Source organism: Galeopterus variegatus, unplaced genomic scaffold (genome assembly GCF_000696425.1).
Source record: "Galeopterus variegatus unplaced genomic scaffold, G_variegatus-3.0.2 Scaffold759, whole genome shotgun sequence".
Classification (NCBI taxonomy): domain Eukaryota; kingdom Metazoa; phylum Chordata; class Mammalia; order Dermoptera; family Cynocephalidae; genus Galeopterus; species Galeopterus variegatus.
This window is the reverse complement of record NW_007726870.1, coordinates 256,348-274,405: the sequence shown is the minus strand read 5'-3', so window position 1 is coordinate 274,405 and position 18,058 is coordinate 256,348.

Genomic DNA, 18,058 nt, shown 5'->3' with positions numbered 1-18,058 from the left:
GCATCCCTCTGGGGTATTTACACTTTATTAACTTTTTTTACAAGAAGACAATTCTTTACACTCAATGAAACAGATGGGAAAGCAACTATTTTTTTTTTCTCATTGTTTTTTTCAATTAACATCCAGTAATAAGAAAAATAGTATGTTGTTCATTGGACACATGCTTTGAATTCTGAATTGTATTATTATCCTAATTAAATAAATTCTACTATTTCTTGTTAATATTAGTATTCAATTTAAAATGGTCTAATATTTATCTATTTTGTATGCCGACTTAATATAGTAAAGGCCTAGGGAAAAAAAACAGAATTTAGTTCAAATTTAGGAAATGTGACCCACTTGTTACTTGATATCAAGTTAGTTATTTGACCTTCTTTATACACTAGTTTACTTGTCTAAAAGTAGAACAGCATTCCCTGCCTAAATTTGAATTACACAAAATCTTCTCAATCTATAACATGTAGCACATCAAGAATTAACATTTTTAATTAACGGTATACAAGTTTAATGGCATGCTAATGGGAAAACTACTGAAGTGAGGAATTTTGTTTTCACGTAACCAAAATATAGAAGGAAAAGGTTGTGATTGATATGGATTCAGGTGTATCTCTCTGGGATATCTTGCGTTTCACAGCTGTTTCATCAGTTTAGCATCAATCATATTCTTTTCCTTTGTTCTTTAATTATTTCTCTGAGTTTGGTGTCGTCTTTGTGATTAAAGTTGAATTCTCATATTTAGTTTTTGTGGAAATGAAAATGGAGGTATCAGAGTTTATTCTCTAATTGATTATTTTAAAAGCTGAGAAAAAGTCAAAAGTCTACCAAACAAATCACTCTGCAGCAAAGACAATGACTTTCTGTAAAACTAAATAATGACTTTCAAGGTCATTTAGGACGTTTCACTATCTAGTGAATGTATTTCAAAATTTACTCAATTATAGACAGATTAACATCCTAATTGTAGTTATAATTTAACATCGATATGAAAAGTGAAAGATCTAGTCATCCAGATGTTTTCAAATATTTGTTATCGTGTAGGGACACTATCTGGAGGAGTAAGGTCTTTTTTTTCTGGTTATTGCTGTTGTTTTTATTTTTCCTCCAAATATTTCAGCATCTTATAGAGATAATCTAGATATCAATCAAAATAGCAATAGTGCATACAATTATCATCTTTACTGGAATTATACGTCTCTAGCCAATCAATTTATATAAATGGAGATCCAGGATAACTATTTATATTAGATAACTAGATTGACAAAAGCATCATATATATTGCTATTACTTTATGAATTTTATTATATAAAAATGGGGCACTAAAAAAAAAACCTTTAAAAGTTTATTAACAGAGGTGCTCCAGACTGTGATCTGCTCTGCTTTCACTTTTGAGCTGCATCTACTGGATGGTCGCATGTAGGTTATTTATATCATTAAGTGGAATACTGCTTCTATCCTTAAATTTGAATTTTGATGACCCGCATTTCCTAACATACACAATATTTTTGAAATGACATTAGAAATAATACCTTTGCATCACGTTTTTTCTTCAGTAGCTTAGACTGAATAGAGACAAGCTGTCTCTACTTCTGCAGTTTACCTTTCTCCAATTTATTCCCCCTCACTTTATTTGATCTTATTATGGATAATAATAGTTGGGTTTGCTTTTTGCTTTTTGTTCTTTTAAAAAACAGAGCTGTCTCTTCTGCGTCTCCATCTATTGCACTTCTAGTAGTTTAAAATCAGAATAACAGAGAATAGAATAAAATAGCTTCTGACATTTATTAATCCAATTAGTGTTTAGTTTATTAATCCCATTTTCTTTCTTCTGGAATTTATGTATCAAACTAGTGTTAGTGAGTTCAAACACTGGTTGACAGAAAAAAATAATTTTGGACATTGTTATAAATTATATCAGAAAGCTGAAACCGGATCTTGCTCAAGAAATGTTCCTACACTTCTTAATCCTAATTTTGAGGACATAGAAATCATTTTTTCTTTAGAAATTTAAATTTAGCTAACTAAAAATTAATTTGGATAAATTACCTGGATTAAAGGTTACACATCCCAAAGTATTCATCTCAAACACAGACTCAATAAGTAGACCACCTCCAGCAGTCTGTCCACTGTTTAAAGTAAAACTGTAGTGATGGCCAAAATAATAAAGCAACCTTGAAACAGTTAAATTTGGCAGCATCTGACTACAGCATACAGGTGACTCATTAACGATCTCTGTATCTATTTATTTTATATATTTAGAAATTATATATACTACCTGAATTTTAAACTAATCAAGATATTGGGAGAATAAGCAAGGAACTCAGAATTCACAGGAACACAGAAATAAACCAAAGAAATTACTGGGCTCCCTCCTTACAGCCCTAAACCTAAAGTAAGATTTAGATTTAGAGAAAGTTCAGTTAAGACCTCGACCCTGTTTAAGATAGTCAGATTTGTCCACATTTTTGAGTTTCTCATCCTTAATTAGCAGGGTTGTCCAAACTGTTTTAATATAAATTGCTAGAGAAAAATAGAATGTAAACTCTTTCCCCTATTGTTAATGCTTATTTTATAGATGATGAAGTATGAAATGATTGATCATGCACTATAATGATGGATAAGGGCAATTTCTGGAAAGGTCAAACCTATTAAATAAATCTTAGAATGCATTTAAAAACATCTTATCTGCCTCACTGGAGCATGGTAACTCTTTTCAATGACAGGTGGCCTTCACATCAGAGGAGTAACAGCAGTGACAAACAATAGACATTCACACTTCACGAAGAGTGGTAGAGAAAAGCGTGAGGATTTGAAATTATCAGTGCTAAAGCAAGAGGTTATCTTGAATAGAACAAAATAAGTAAGGACCTTGACTACAGCTACAAAATCCTGAGACATTCTAATAAAAAGCAATGCAAAGCAAACAAAACAAAACAAAATAAACGAAAACCAACAAAAAATAGCCCTTTAAACACCCAGATATTTGTATGCATGGTAACAAGCAAATAGTTGAAAAACTTCTTTTTTAAAAAATTTTATTTTATTTTGTCAATATACAATGTGGTTGATTATCGTGGCCCATTATCGAAACCTCCCTCCCCCCATTTCTCCCCCCTCCCTCCCAACAACCTCATATCTGTTCGCTTGTCGTATCAACTTCGAGGAACTGAAAAACTTATGTTCAATGTCTTACAAAAATTATACTAGCAATAGACACTTTAAAAATAAAAGAAAACAAGGCTGGTTGCTTGGCTCAGTGTGTTAGAGTGCGGTGTTGGTAAGTAACGCCAAGGTCAAGGGCTCAGGTCCCCTAATGAGCCAGCAGCCAAGAAGAGAAAGAAAGAAAACACAACCATTCTATCAAACACACATCTTTTTCTGTGATGTATTCAAAAGCTTTATTTTATTAATTTAGAAACTTAAAATAAAGTTCTCAGATTTAATTATATAAGCTAATGGCTGGAAGGAATGTTGCTGCTCATCTCATAAACACAATGTAAAGTTTTGAAATCTTGTTTTCACTTTATCATACAACAAGTTAGTCATTCCTTCCACTTGTATTTATAACATAATGTGTATGAATTTATTATTTCTAAATTACTTATGAAAGATAATAGGTGGGTATTATTCTATTACATTCATTCATCAAGATTAACGCATTTAGCAATCTTCTTTGGGATCACTCTCTATTCCCCAAATTTCAATTTACTGTAGTTGTTTGAATAAGCCAAAATATTTCATGTTGCCGTATTTTGCATTTGTTCTTTTTCTGCCTGTGATTTCCTATTTATACTTAATACCCCTGGAAATTTTTTTCTGATTCATTATAACTTAATCTAAGCTTCATCATCCCTTGAATTCTTTCTAGCCTTTCCCAGATTAGGTAAGGTTCTCCCTTAGGTTCCAACAGTGTTCTTTTATGTATGTCTCTTTTATAGGATTCAACACATTACCATAATTACTTCCTGAATACTTGTCCATTTTACCAGACTCTTAGAATATCAACGTTTGGTAATGTGGGGCAATAATTTGTTTATATGTAGAACCTAAGAAAGCAACTAATACTATATGATATGCATTTAGTTTATAAATGAATGTATGAATGACTTAGAGAAAGTTTATAGAAACTTCCATAGAAAATGTTGTCACATAAAGCTATAATAATGATATGCATATTGCTACTACAACCACAGACACGCAAATTTCTTGCATACTATATTAATTTCCTATATCAGTGTAACAAACTACCACACATTTCGTGGGTTAAACAATGTAAATTTATTCTTACAGTTCTGAGAGATGTAAGTCTGAAATAAGTTCCACTGGGCTAAAGTCAAGGTGCCAGCAGGGCTGGTTCCTTCTGCAGACTAAAGGGAAAATATATTCCCTGGCCCTTTCTAGTGGTCACTTGTATTCCTTGGCTTGTGGCCCCTTTTTCCATGTTCAAATTACATCACTCTGCTCTCTGTTTCCATTATCACATCTCTTTCTCCTTGGCTGAGTCCTCCTGTGTCCCTATTTTAAGAATTATTATGATTGATTACACAGCACCTGACTTGAAGATCCAGAATCATCTGCAAGGTCCCTTTTACCACATAAAGTAGTAGTCATAAGTTCCAGGGATTAGGACATGGACATATTTGAGGTCCCTTATTCAGCCTACCGATGTTGCATTCTAACAGAGAATTAGTTGAGCATATTTTAACATTTTCTTAATGACATAACATCATCATCACATGAATGAACTACTTCAGTATGATATAATAGACTAATATCCACTGCAGAAAATAAACTCCTTCCTCTACAACAGAGCTTTTCAAACTTTTTTCTTGGGGGAGTCACTATTTGAGGCAGCAGAGAGGGGAAAACACAACAACAGAAACCTTTTCTCAAAAGATTTTAGGAAACTTCTATATATTCAACAAATAAAACTACTTATACTGAAGTTGACTAGAGACTCCGGAGTTCTGTTGTTTGGCTGCTCTGCTGCTGCACTAGACTTCAGGTGCACCCCAGGAATCCAGAGACATGAAGAATACAGTTCGAAGAATGCTAACCCCCTCCCCATGTTTCTACCACTTTACTTGCTGTTGGTTTTATTTCCTTGTAATTCAAATAACACCTACTAATAGTAAATGATCTTTATTTGTTTAGTATTCTAACCCAATGTGAGCTAGAATACTTGTTAAAACTAAAGCTAGAAATATTCTTAGATTTTTTTTTCATAATAGCAGAAGGGTACAGTTAATCTACATCAACAATGAGTATACTAACAACTTAGTCTTATTTATCTATTTCACCTATTTTGGTCTATTTTGTCTATTATGAGGAGATTTGAATAAACTAACACTTAGAATCTCAGTCACCAAACACAGTGCAGTGACTCAACAAATGTGTATTAGATATTAATCTCATTTTTCAAATATAAAAACTGACTCGGTGAGTTTAAATATTACTTAAACATGCCCAACATCTCAGTGATTTCAGAAAAGATACGTATTTAATATTAATCTTTCTATTAAAACAAGTGGCTTCCTCCTGCTTTTATGGGTTTGAGACTGTTGAAATTGCAGATATGGAGTGTATGTAATTTATTGTATTTTAAAGTCGTGCATTTTTAAATATCTTTCAGTCTTCAGAACAATTCTGTGAGGCATGTAGGGCAAGTGATATTATCCCATTTACAGATAGAAAAATCTCATTTCCAGGTGGTCAAATGTTTTCTCACTAAGCAATTATGATTAATTTCTTCATGTTTATAATAATGTTCTCTTAAAGAAATTATTACTATTAAGAAGCACTGCGAAATTCTGTCTGAAGAAACAGTACAGAATCAACCTTTTATAGTAGTCTTACCAATTTAACTAACTATAGATTCCATAGAGTTTAATATCCATAGATCATATGCTGATGTCAAAACATGTTATTTAGAAAATTTACAATATTTCTGAGTATGGATAATTGTTTTCATACAAGTGATTAGACAGTTTTAACATAAAGGAGCAGGCATGCTTAGCCACTGTATTATGACAAATAATTTCTTACTTCAGTCAAAAGACAAATTTGATGAGTTTTAAAGGAATTTTTAACCAAAGTGAATGAAAAAGAGAAAACAAAACTCTAATGATTGTACGAATAGCAAATATGGACTTAAACTGATTTGTAAAAAGTAATTTTAGTAATTTCGTATCAGCGAAATGAAATAACCAATATTTTGTGTTGGAGATAGAATTTAACTAAATGTAATGTATTGGAAAGATAAAACTAATCAGAGTAGTAAGGAGGGCATTGTAACTGACCATTTGAGAGAAAATGGTGGCCTAAATTATAGAGACGCAGAGTCAAAGTGTGCAGAGAAAAGAAGGGACAGATGCAAGAATTACTAAAAGTTAAATCTAACAAGATTTGTCTGACTGCATATGATAAATCAACAAAGAGAAAAAATGAAAGATGATTCCCCGATTTCAAGGATGAGAAATTTGGAGAATGATGGCACCTAAAACAATGCAGGGATAGTTCTCTAGGAAGAACTATCATGCAACTGCTAATGTGACGTTAGATTTTTTTAAAACAAATAATCTAATTTAAAAAATGGGAAAGGGGGCTGGATAGACATTTTTCAAAGGAAAACATAAAAATGGCCAAAAGGTACATGAAAAAAATGCTTTACATCAGTAATCATCAGGGAAATGCAAATCAAAACCACATTGGAATATCATCTCACCCCAGTTAGACTGACTATTATCAAAAAAGAAACCTGGAAATAGCAAATACTGGTGCAGATGTGGAGAAAGGGGAACTCTCTACACTATTGGTGGGACTGTATATTAGTACAACCGTTGTGGAAAACAGATGGAGGTTTCTCAAACAACTACAGATAGAACTACCATATGATCCAGCAATCCCACTTCTAGCTATATACCCAAAGGAATGGAAACCATGATGTTGAAGGGATATCTACACTCCCATGTTCATCACTGCTCTAGTTAACAATAGCCAAGATATGCAAACAACCTAAATGCCCATTCACAGACAACTGGATAAGGAGAATGTGGTATGTATACACCAGGGAATACTACTCAGCCATATAAAAGAATGAAATTCTGCCATTTGTAGCAACATGGATGAGTTTGGTGAATATTATGTTAAGCGAAATAAGCCAGACACAGAAAGAGAAATACTGCATATCCTCAATCACAAGTCAGAACTAAAAAAGAAAGTAAGAAAGAAAGAAAGACCACAATAATATATTGAGCTTTCAGAAGGAAAGAATAGCCCTATGGTTACTAGAGGGGAGGAAAGGAAGAGAGGCAGGGGATTAAGGAGTAATTGGGACACAAGGAATAATTCTGATTTGTAGTGATGAAGATGCTAATTATATTGATTCAATCATCATATACTGTGCACAAATAATGATAGTCAACTGTCCAACCCTCAAATATGTATAATCAATTATGTTTCAATTAGAAAATAAATTTTTAAAGCTATTTTTATGGGAATTATAGAATGGGAATAAGCTACACTGACAGAATAGGGGCTGGGGGTGGGAAGGGTAGTAGAAAATGTTGTGACTACTGGTACAAAACTATGCATCTACCCTAACTGAGTCATTGTGCAGTATATTCATGTATTGACACAACACACTGTACTCCACAAATGTGTACAAATAAATGTTAAAATATATGAAAAAATAAGTTTGAAAAGAAAGATATTGTAAGAAAAGGAGAGTGTTCCAAGCATAGAATCTTGTAAAATGCCTACATTTACTACATTTAGAGGACAGGTGTCTTCCTTAACCCCCTCTCTCTATGTCTGTGTGTAAAATGTGTGTATCTATTTCCAAGTCCTATTGTTTATACTTTCTAAATATTTCTCCATATCCTATCTCCATTTCAATAGTTACTTTTACTCCAGAATCCATTAATCACCTAAAAAATAAAAAAACAAAAAAAACGCTGCAATTATTTCCTTACTCATCTCCTAATATTTATTCTTTTAATGTGTTTTCTCCAATTTAATTAAAATACTCTTTCTTAAAAGAAAATGACATTATCATGAACCTGCTTAAAATTATTTAATGTCTTCCTATTGTTCCTGGAAAATAAATCTAAATTTCTCAACTTCATTTAGAAGACATTGCATCAGCAGATACAGCCATCTCTATCCTATCTCTCACCAGCTCCCTCTTTATATCTCAGCCATGCTAATGTTCTTTCAAATTCGTAAATGCACAATGTCCTAATGTCCAGCTTTTGTACATGATTTTATCCTACCTGGAATATTTCCTCTTTATTATTTTTCTGAATGACACATACTTGTTCTTTCACTTTATGTATTGATATAACTATTACCTTTTAAAAGGATTATTCCTTGGACCGGCCCGGTGGCGCACTGGAGAGTGTGGTGCTTGGGAGCGCGGCGGCGCTCCCGCCGAGGGTTCGGATCCCATGTGGAGACCGGTTTCCGCTCACTGGCTGAGCGCGGTGCGGGCGCAACACCGAGGGTTGCGATCCCGTTGCCGGTCAGTGAAAAAGACAAAAAAAGGAAAAAAATAAAATAAAATAAAAAATAAAAGGATTATTCCTTTTCGTGTGCATACCACTAATTCACACTCTAACATTTTCTGCTCTTCTTCCTTGGGCATTTGACTGCACCACTAGGTTCCTTTTGTATTCTGGCTTTTTGTTGAACTCACAGATTAGAATGCAGAAGGAAGAGACACAAGGTAAATTATTTTTTCTCCTTTTCTTTGACACCTCTCTCTAATGGTAGTTATATTTTTCTGTAACATTTTTTTTTAACAAGGAGCTCCAATTCTGTGGCTCCAATAAGACTATACCTTCTCTTTTGTTTTTTCAGTCCCAGGAAAGGTAATCATTACCTGATGCTGCTAGAGTCAGAACATCTCAGCTTCCACTATTTGTTCAAAACCAAACACAATCTGTATGAAATATATGCATCAATGTCTATTTATCTAAGTGAACTCTATATACTGCCAATACCTAGTTGATAGTATAATTGATACCAGGAGTGGTCCCAGGAACCTGACCATTAAACATGAGATTCTGGGGTCAAGATGATGGAATAGATGATCCTCAGTGTCACTTTCTCCCACAAATCAACCAATTTACAACTATAAAAAAAGCAATGACAGCCAAGCTGGGGCCACTAGAGTTCAGGGGAAGAGGAAGAGAGACCTACAGAGTGCAAAAAGGTAGGAGAAGCCACAATGAGAGAAAGAAAAAACTGCTCTGATCGTTTTGAGCCCCGGCTGCTTTCAGGCTGGAGCTGTTGAGCACACAAAGCAGGAGCCGGCAGAAGCTGCAGCTGTGCCCTTCAGATGAAGTTGCTTGGAGGTGGCAGGGGAGAAGTGGGCTTTGGTGGCCCCCAGGCCAGCAAGATCACTAACAGGGCTCCTGTGGACCCACACAGGAGCGAGCAGCCACAACAACTGAAGAAAAGGAGCCACTCCAAGGCCGGTGAGTCATTGCAAGGGACAGGTGCACAGCCCGTCCCATGGGAAGTGTTTGGAGCATGGGTGGTGGGGGAGACAGGCCCACTGGGAGTACACTGGGACACAGCAAGGACAGCTGATCTGCTCCCCAATCAGCACAGGACCACTGAGAGGAGACTGCTCAGGAATATACAATTACATGGGGTGCAGTTTGATGAAAAGACTCAGGCCCAGACCAGAGTTTCTATACAACCCAGGTGCACCAGATGTTACTAGACCTGGAAGTACCTATAAAGTCAACCATTAAAACCTGAAATGCACAAAAAGCCTTCCGCAGGAAATCAGCAGCAAAGCAGCAATTTAGCTCAACCACACAGCTCAATACTCGTCCCCCCAAGAAGTTCCCCCATTTTAGAAGTAAGCAAAGGACAACAAATTAGTTTGAACACAGAGTTTAAGTGGTGGAAATGGCAAATAATTCAACACAGAACTGAAAGAAAAAACAAAGTACCCACAAGCAGAGACAAAGTTTGATATTCACTAGTAAAGGTCTTGTTTCACCAAAGAAAACCTATAACATTTAGAAGGACCAGAAGTTCTCCAGGCTACCAGGCCAGAAACGGGGGAGGGCTTATGGCCTCAGCAATGCCCCCTGAAACTGCAACCAGTCCCGAGGGTGGGGAACAAGGGCCTAGGCCACACACCCCTGATACTTGCAACCACCCCAGTGACAACCACCAAGCCACCACAGGAAGAACACCCCAGGCTCTCCCAATCTGGGGAAGTGGGTATCCTCAGGCCTCAGCCATGTCCCCCTGAAACCCACAGCCAACCCAGCAACAACCACCAAGCCACTGCAGGAAGCTCCCCTGGCTCTCCCAAGCCAGGGCAGTGGGGGGCTGAGGGCTTTGGCTATGCACCCCCGACATGTGCAATGAGCCTAGCAATGATCATTAAGCCTCAGCAAAAAGGGCCCCAGGTTCCCAAGCTGGGGTGGTAGGGGATGAGGGTTTTTGCCACACCCCCTGACATCTGAACCCAGCCTGGCAATGACCAAGCCGCCAGTGGAAGCACCCCAGTGTCCCATGTGGGAATGAACGGGGTGCCACAGGCCTCAATCCCACCCCTCCTTCTTCCTCCTTCTTCCATCCCATTCCCTTCACCTTTCCCATCTACCCCTCTCCCCCTCTCCCCCATCTGCTCTGCAACATCATCCTAGAATGTAAAAAAATAATATTAATAAAATTACATTTTCTTTAAAAAACAAATAAAATTTGAAATAAATAAACACACAAACATGAGATTCTGGATCTGGATTGCTCACATAATTGATAAAAATATGATCTCCTAGCCAGGGGGAAATGAGAGTCATAATCTGTGGCAGGCACTGCATTACCATTATTCTGGTTATCATTAGTAATAGCTTAGAACAGATTACCATTAGAGCACAAATTCTTAGGTGATCATGTGGCTCTTGTAATTCATTGTTATGGCAACAGTGATGAATATACAGAATGTAGAATAGGCTGGTATCATCAGACAGTGCTGTAAAGTGTAAAAAAATTATCTTAAGAAACTTGTAGACCCAATTCAAGACTAAAGAAGAGAACCTGGATGCTTTTCTGGGTGCCTTTAAAAACTCTCTTTTCTCCTGTCACCACAAGACTGACACAGCTCAGCATCAGTCTCAAAAACTGATTATCTGGGTTGCACAGTTGTTACGAAAACTAAATGCATAAACTCATCAAGTCCTTTCTTATCCTATAGTTAGTAAAGTGATTAGGAAGAAACAGGTCACTGACAAATTTAGAGAGAGACTTTTGGGCATACACTGATTATTTAAACCCACAAACTGAATCTTTCTTTGTTAAATACCTTTCAATGACTTCAGCTGGAGCAGGTGTCTTCCAAGGAATTGCCACTTTTCAAAAAGACACAAACTCACTACTCCTCATTGCCTCCAGAATTAAATACCAGCACGTCACAGGAGGATTACAAGGTCATTTCTAAGGGTAGAGTATGTACCAAAATACCTGCAAGATCTTTCTTTGAGGAGCATGTATTAGAATTGACTCTATTATTAGATTAAAGAAAACAAAATATGATGTTACATAATAAAAAATTTTTCAGTGTTGGTGCATTCAGTTGGAAGTTGGAACTTTATGTGTGTGCTTGAATGCTTGCAAGTAAAGAGTTTGCTCTTGCAAAGTAAAGTAAGTAAAGTAAGAGATTGTTCTGTTGGTTACCTGAAGCTTGAATTTAATAGTGGTTTTCCATCGACAAGGTTAAGATTTAAGAACTTGTTTTGAACACTGTGAAGAATGAGAATAAGGACTGGATCTACTGCATGCACCTTTCCCTGCCATTTCTTAAATGTACATACCCAGAGGTCCTAGAGGATATTCCTTTCACAAAGAAATTATGGAAAAATACTTATGGTGAAGCACCAGCATTTTTTTTGTAAAGCTCTTTGATAAGCTCGAGATGGCAATGTGCCATTTAAGTGGACTCTCCAATTTCAATGCTAATAATGGGATCCTGATGTTGAAGAAGCTGGGTGGTGGTGTTTACTAATGATCAGAAACAAGATGGTCATGACAACCACCATAGGCTAGAGACCCAAACTGGCATTCAAAATATTGTAACTACAGGGTCTGTGGCAGTAGTTAATTGATTATGACGTTTTTACTAATGAAAGAGATGGGTGGTCATTATGGTGTTAATTGATCTACACATTCAGGAAAAAATAATCCCTGTGTCTGGAACTTGTGGAGTTTCACTGAGTTCCAGATATGAGCCAGTTCATGTACCTAAAACCCCTCCCTTGTAGGGCAAGCCTAGTTCTCTTTGGGTAACATCGCAACGGAGGTTCAAGTGTATACTTTGAATCTTCTTCCAAGCCATTACCAGAGGAACTTGTGGCCATATATGAGGGAGTCTGTACACTGATGAAATGGAGACATCTAGAACCTTCTGGACTTATTAAATAGTCACTTTGAAGTAACATTAGTTCCTGTGGAACCAAAACACCACCATGGTTCAGTCATCAGTATGGTTGCTTTTGGAGCTTAGGCAACAGATAAACCAAACCCCAAGTCTAATTCACAGCGCATCCAATGGATATTTCTCTGGTGCCTGAAAGTATAGTTAAAGTAAGAATATTTGGTAACAAGCAAAATCGCTACATTTTTTTTTTCTGACCTAAGTGAGATAGCTATACTGATGGGAAAAATCAAGAAAAATTAAGAGTAATGCTTGAAGTTGACTCTCTTCCACCACTACAATAATCCAAAAATGTACCAAATTGGCATACCCCTGACATCTAATAGAAATCTATTGGCTCAGCAAATTTCTTTATTTTTTTTCCAATTCCAAATAGTTAACACCATCAAAGAACTTTGTCTTACCTAGCAGAGACAGCCACATACTTTTACTGTCTTATATCAAGGTTAGGTCAAATCTACTGCATTCTGTGGATTCTTACAATATGACCTATAAGAACCTTTTGGTTTCCCACAAACCATCATATCTGAATGTGGCATTGATAACAATATTCTACTTTATGAGCTAGAAGTAGCAAGTATCCTAGATGCCATAGTAATGTGACACATCCTAGCTTGAGGATGAGGGAAAAATCTACCAACACAAATGTAGAAGGCTGGCACATTACTGAAGTTTTAGGGATCCAATGCTCTTGGAATGTCAGGACATTTCTCTAAAGGGACTGACAGTTTGCAGCATCTTGTACTATCACCACGAAGAGAGAGACACAACAACATATGGTGAGCCTATTTAGGTTTGATGTTTGCTATCCTGATCTACTTATTTAGTAAGCAACAAGTCTGTTAATTTTAACTGGGTCCAATGCAAAACAAGCCTCTGTGGCAGGTATGCGTCATATGCTGACCTCTATGAGAAATGTGTGTCATGGTTAGCTGCTATTTACAGAAGGAGGTACATGTGGAATAGACCAGAATACAGCACTCAGGCTGAAGATTCATCTGTGAGAAGGCGTGTTTGTTGCAATCCATAGAAATTTTGGACTCTCTATTATACATGGTTGTCAGAACAATAGCAGAATAATACAAGTTTTGGAGGTCCTAGTTACAAGATACTAATGCTTTTACCCAGGGAGCTCATTCATGAAAACTGAGACTTCTCACAAGAGTTTTGGATTTTACATGTCCCAGAATCACAGGAATTGAGAAGGTTATTGTACTGGTTGGTGTAATGATTCCCTATTACCAAGGGAAAGTTAGGTTCTGGCTACACAGTGGGAAACAAAATTATATTTATCCTTTTTGATCATTTGCCTCCTTTGCCAGGACAACTTGTGTGAGGAATAATGGTGATACATATTATTATCTTTAAGGTTCTGGATGAAAGTAGAGTGATCTGACATCATCCTACGTAACTGAGTCTGATAGCAGTTTGTGCCTAACCTCAGTTATAAATAAAAATGTCTTCATTTGAGTAAATGGCAAGAACTAATGCTGAGCAGCAAGAGAACTAGTCTATGCTGGCTGTATTCCATCCTCGCCCACCCTAAACCCTGCATTCTCTGCCCTGTTCTGTGCTCCAGGTGGTTAATATTACGGTATGTATCATCTGGGATCCTTACCAGTTTGTTTCTAATTAAGTGTGGCAAATGACAAGCATTAGCATAAGATTAACAAATGGGAAAACAGAGGGTCCTGGGTATTTCCCCTTGAGTACTCTAGCTGTGATCCTTATGACTATAGTTCCCAAAGGTCTGGTCCTCCTTTAGAGCCCCAGCTTTCACTGGACTCCAGCAACACCATTTCTTCCTTTTCTCCTTCAGCTCTGGGGGTAATAGTGACTTTTCCTGTTAGTCTCTGGGTGCCTCTAAAATCTTGCTTTATCTCTGTGAGCAGTCACCTCACTCTTCTCTTTAATTTTAGTCAACTGAGTATTTTTTATCTCATAGCAAGGCCCCAAATAACACACTTTCCTCTAATCACTTCCATTCCTCATGTGTGGGGTAGGTATTTATTCCATATAGTATCACGGTGCTCTGGGAAATCCTTATCATAACCCTTATCACATATTTTTGTCACTTTCTGATTTCTTGTTTGTATTCTATACAACACATAGCTAAAGAAGTCTAAAACATTTTGTCTTCTGTTCATAGTTATATCTCTCGAGTCTGGGATAGTGTGTGACATATAGCAGGTATTGAGAAGATTGTTTTAAGATGAATGAATTAGTGAATGAAGAATCACAGAATCTCAAGAAGTCATCAAGACATTCAGAGGTGAATTAAAATTTTGATCTCCAGAGGATTCAAAGAGAAAAAAAATATTTAAGTGGTAAACTTTTAAAAAATGTTGAAAGGAGAACAAACAATGATTTAAAATTATGTAGATGTCTCAGCTAAGGAGAGATTTTTAAAAATGAGTGAAAGAAAAAGAGAGGTCACCTCTTTGGATACATTTATTCCTATTTATTTTATTATTCATGTTGTTATTGTGAAAGAAGTTGTCTTTTTTTCAGATAGATTATTATTTTTGTGTAGAAACACAATTGATTTTGTATCCTGCAACTATATTAAATTTGTTTATTAGTTCTGTTTTGTTGTTGTTGAGACTTTATGGCTTTCTACATATCAGGTCATGTCGTCTCCATACAGATAAAATTTTACTTTTTCCCTTCCAATTTTGAAGCCTTTTATTTCTTTATTTATTTTTGTCTAATTGCTCTGGCTAAGACTTCCAGAGTTATATTGAATAAAAGTGGCAGGAGTAGTCATACTATCCTTGTACCAGATCTTAGAGGAAAAGCTTTTAGTTTTTCCCAACTGATTATGATTTAAGCCACAGGCTATTCATATATGGTCTTTATGGTGTTGAGACACGTTCCTTCACTACCTATCTTGTTGAGTTTTTATCATGAATGGATGCTGAATTTTTTCAACTGCTTTTTCTGCATGTACTAAACATGTAAGAGCCCACCACAGCAAAGAGTCACAGACAATTAGCGCTAAAGGATCCATTTTGCAGAATACAGCTTTAAGCAGAATTCTAGCCATAAAGAAGTCTTTTTGTAACCTTGACTCACAGCATAGCTCATGGGAAAACACTACAGGACTTCATGCTCTGGAAGAACAAGATAATAAGAGCTAATCAGGAACCTGGTGAGCTAACCATTCTTTCTGTGGAGTCATAGCTGCTGAGGAGCAAGAAAGCATCCAGTTGGTGGAAGCCAGATAACACCCATATTCCAAGTATGAATGAAAGAATTATAGAGCCAGGTGGAAAATTTATAGTACCTATCCTGACATAAAGAAATCCCAGAACCTGAAAATTATCACATAGCAGCTTTCTGATGGGACTAACCTCTCCCTTTGGTTTCTCACACTCTTCCCTTTAAAAACCCTTGCTGAGGCTCTGGAGCCTCTGAGATATTTTACAGTTGAACTGTCTCTGAGGTTGCACTTCCTGACAATAAAGCTTCCAACCTTGCAATGACATTAGATTCTCATGTCCTTTATTCTGGGTAAAGGAGCTGATATTTTTGTTTGCTGATTACAAATACACTGAAAGTTATAAAATATTGATGAAAGACATTAAAACAGACACCAATTAAAGGAAAAATATCCATGTTCATGAACTGGAAGATTTAATATTGCTTAAATATCCATACTATGCAAAATGATCTACAGTTTCAATGTAATCCCAATCAAAAGTCCAGTGGTGTTCTTTAAAGAAATAGAAAAACAATCCTATAATTGATATGGAACTACAGAAGACCCCAAAGAGCCAAAGCAATTTTAAGCAAAAGGAACAAACCTAGAGACATCGCCGTTTCTGATTTCAAAATATATTACAAAGTCTAAAGTAATCAAAATGGTGCGATATTGGCATAAAAACAAACATATAAATGAATAATAACAAAATATAGAACCTAGAAATAAATCCACATATCTGTGGTCAACTGGTTTTTGACAAAGTTGCCAAGAACACACAATGAGTAAAAGACAGTCTCTTCAACAAATCATGTTGGGAAAACTGGGTAGCCACATGCAGAAGAACAAACTTGGATCCTTACATCACACCATATACAAAAACCAACTCAAAATGGATTAAAGACTTAAACATAAGATCTGAAACTGTAAAACACCTAGAAGAAAACATGGGAAGAAAACTTCTTGACATTGTTCTGAGCAATGAATTTTTGGATATGACACTAAAAGCTCTGACAACAAAAGCAGAAATAAACAAGTGGGATTGCATAAACTAACAAGCTTCTGTACAGCAAAGAAAGCCATTAACAGAGTAAAAAAAAAAGGCAACATACGGAATAGAAGAAAATATTTGCATACTGTGATCTGATAAAAGATTAATTTCCAAAATCTATAAGAAAGAAATTCCTACAACTCAGTAGCAAAAAAAAAAAAAAAGAAGAAGAAGCAAGATTTAAAAAATCAACAAAGGATTTGAATAGGCATCACACAAAGAAGACATATACATGGCCAACAGGTATACAAAATGGTGCTCAGTTTCATTAATCAACAGGAAAATGCAAATCAAAACTGCAGTGAGATATCACCTTACCTTATAATTCGTCTTATAAAAATGACAAGAGATAGGTTGTGGAGAAAAGGAGCTCACACGCTGTTGGTAGGAATGTAAATTAGCATAGTAATTGTGAAACATTGTATGGAAGGTCCTCAAAAAATTAAAAACAAAACTATCTTGTGATCCAGCAATACTACTTCTGGATATATATTCAGAAGAAATGAAATCAGCGTTATGTTTTTATTATTCAAAATAGCCAAGATATGGAAATAGCCAAAATGTTCATTTTGGATGGGAAAAGGATAAGGATGAATGGATAAAGAAGATGTGATGCACACACACTCACAAAATGAAATATGAGGGTACTTCAAAAAGTTCATGGAAAAATAGAAATAAAAGATAATACAAATCTTTCCACAAACTTTTTGAAGTACCCTTGTATATTATTCAGCCTTTAAAAAGAAGGAAATCCTGCCATTTGTGACAATATGGGTGAACCTAGAGGACATTATGCTGAGTAAAATAAGCCAGACACAGAAAGACAAATACTGCATGATCCCACTTATATGTGGAATCTAAAAAAGACAAACTCATAGAAACAGAGAGGATAATGGTGGTTGCGGGAGGTTGAGGGCAGGGCAAAATGGAGAGATGTTGGTCAAAGGAAACAAAGTTTCAGCTATGCAGGATAAATAAGTCCTGGAGATCTAAAGTACAGCAAGGTAACTATAGTTAGTAACATGGCATTGCATACTTGAAATTTGCTAAGAAGGCAAATTTTTAATGTTCTCACCAAAAAAAAAAAAAAAAAAAAAAAAAAAAGGAAGAAAGGAAGGAAGGAAGGAAAGGAAAAAGGAAAGGAAATGATAAGTATGTGAGGTGATAGATACGTTAATTAGCTTGATCGTGATCATTATTTTACAATATATATATGTATCCAATCATCATGTTGTACACTTTAATTATGTACAATTTTTACTGGTCAACTATACCTCAGTAAAACCTGGAGAAGAGAGCAAGTGAAGTTAAGAGACAGACAGTAACTATTTCAGTAATGGGATGATGGTGA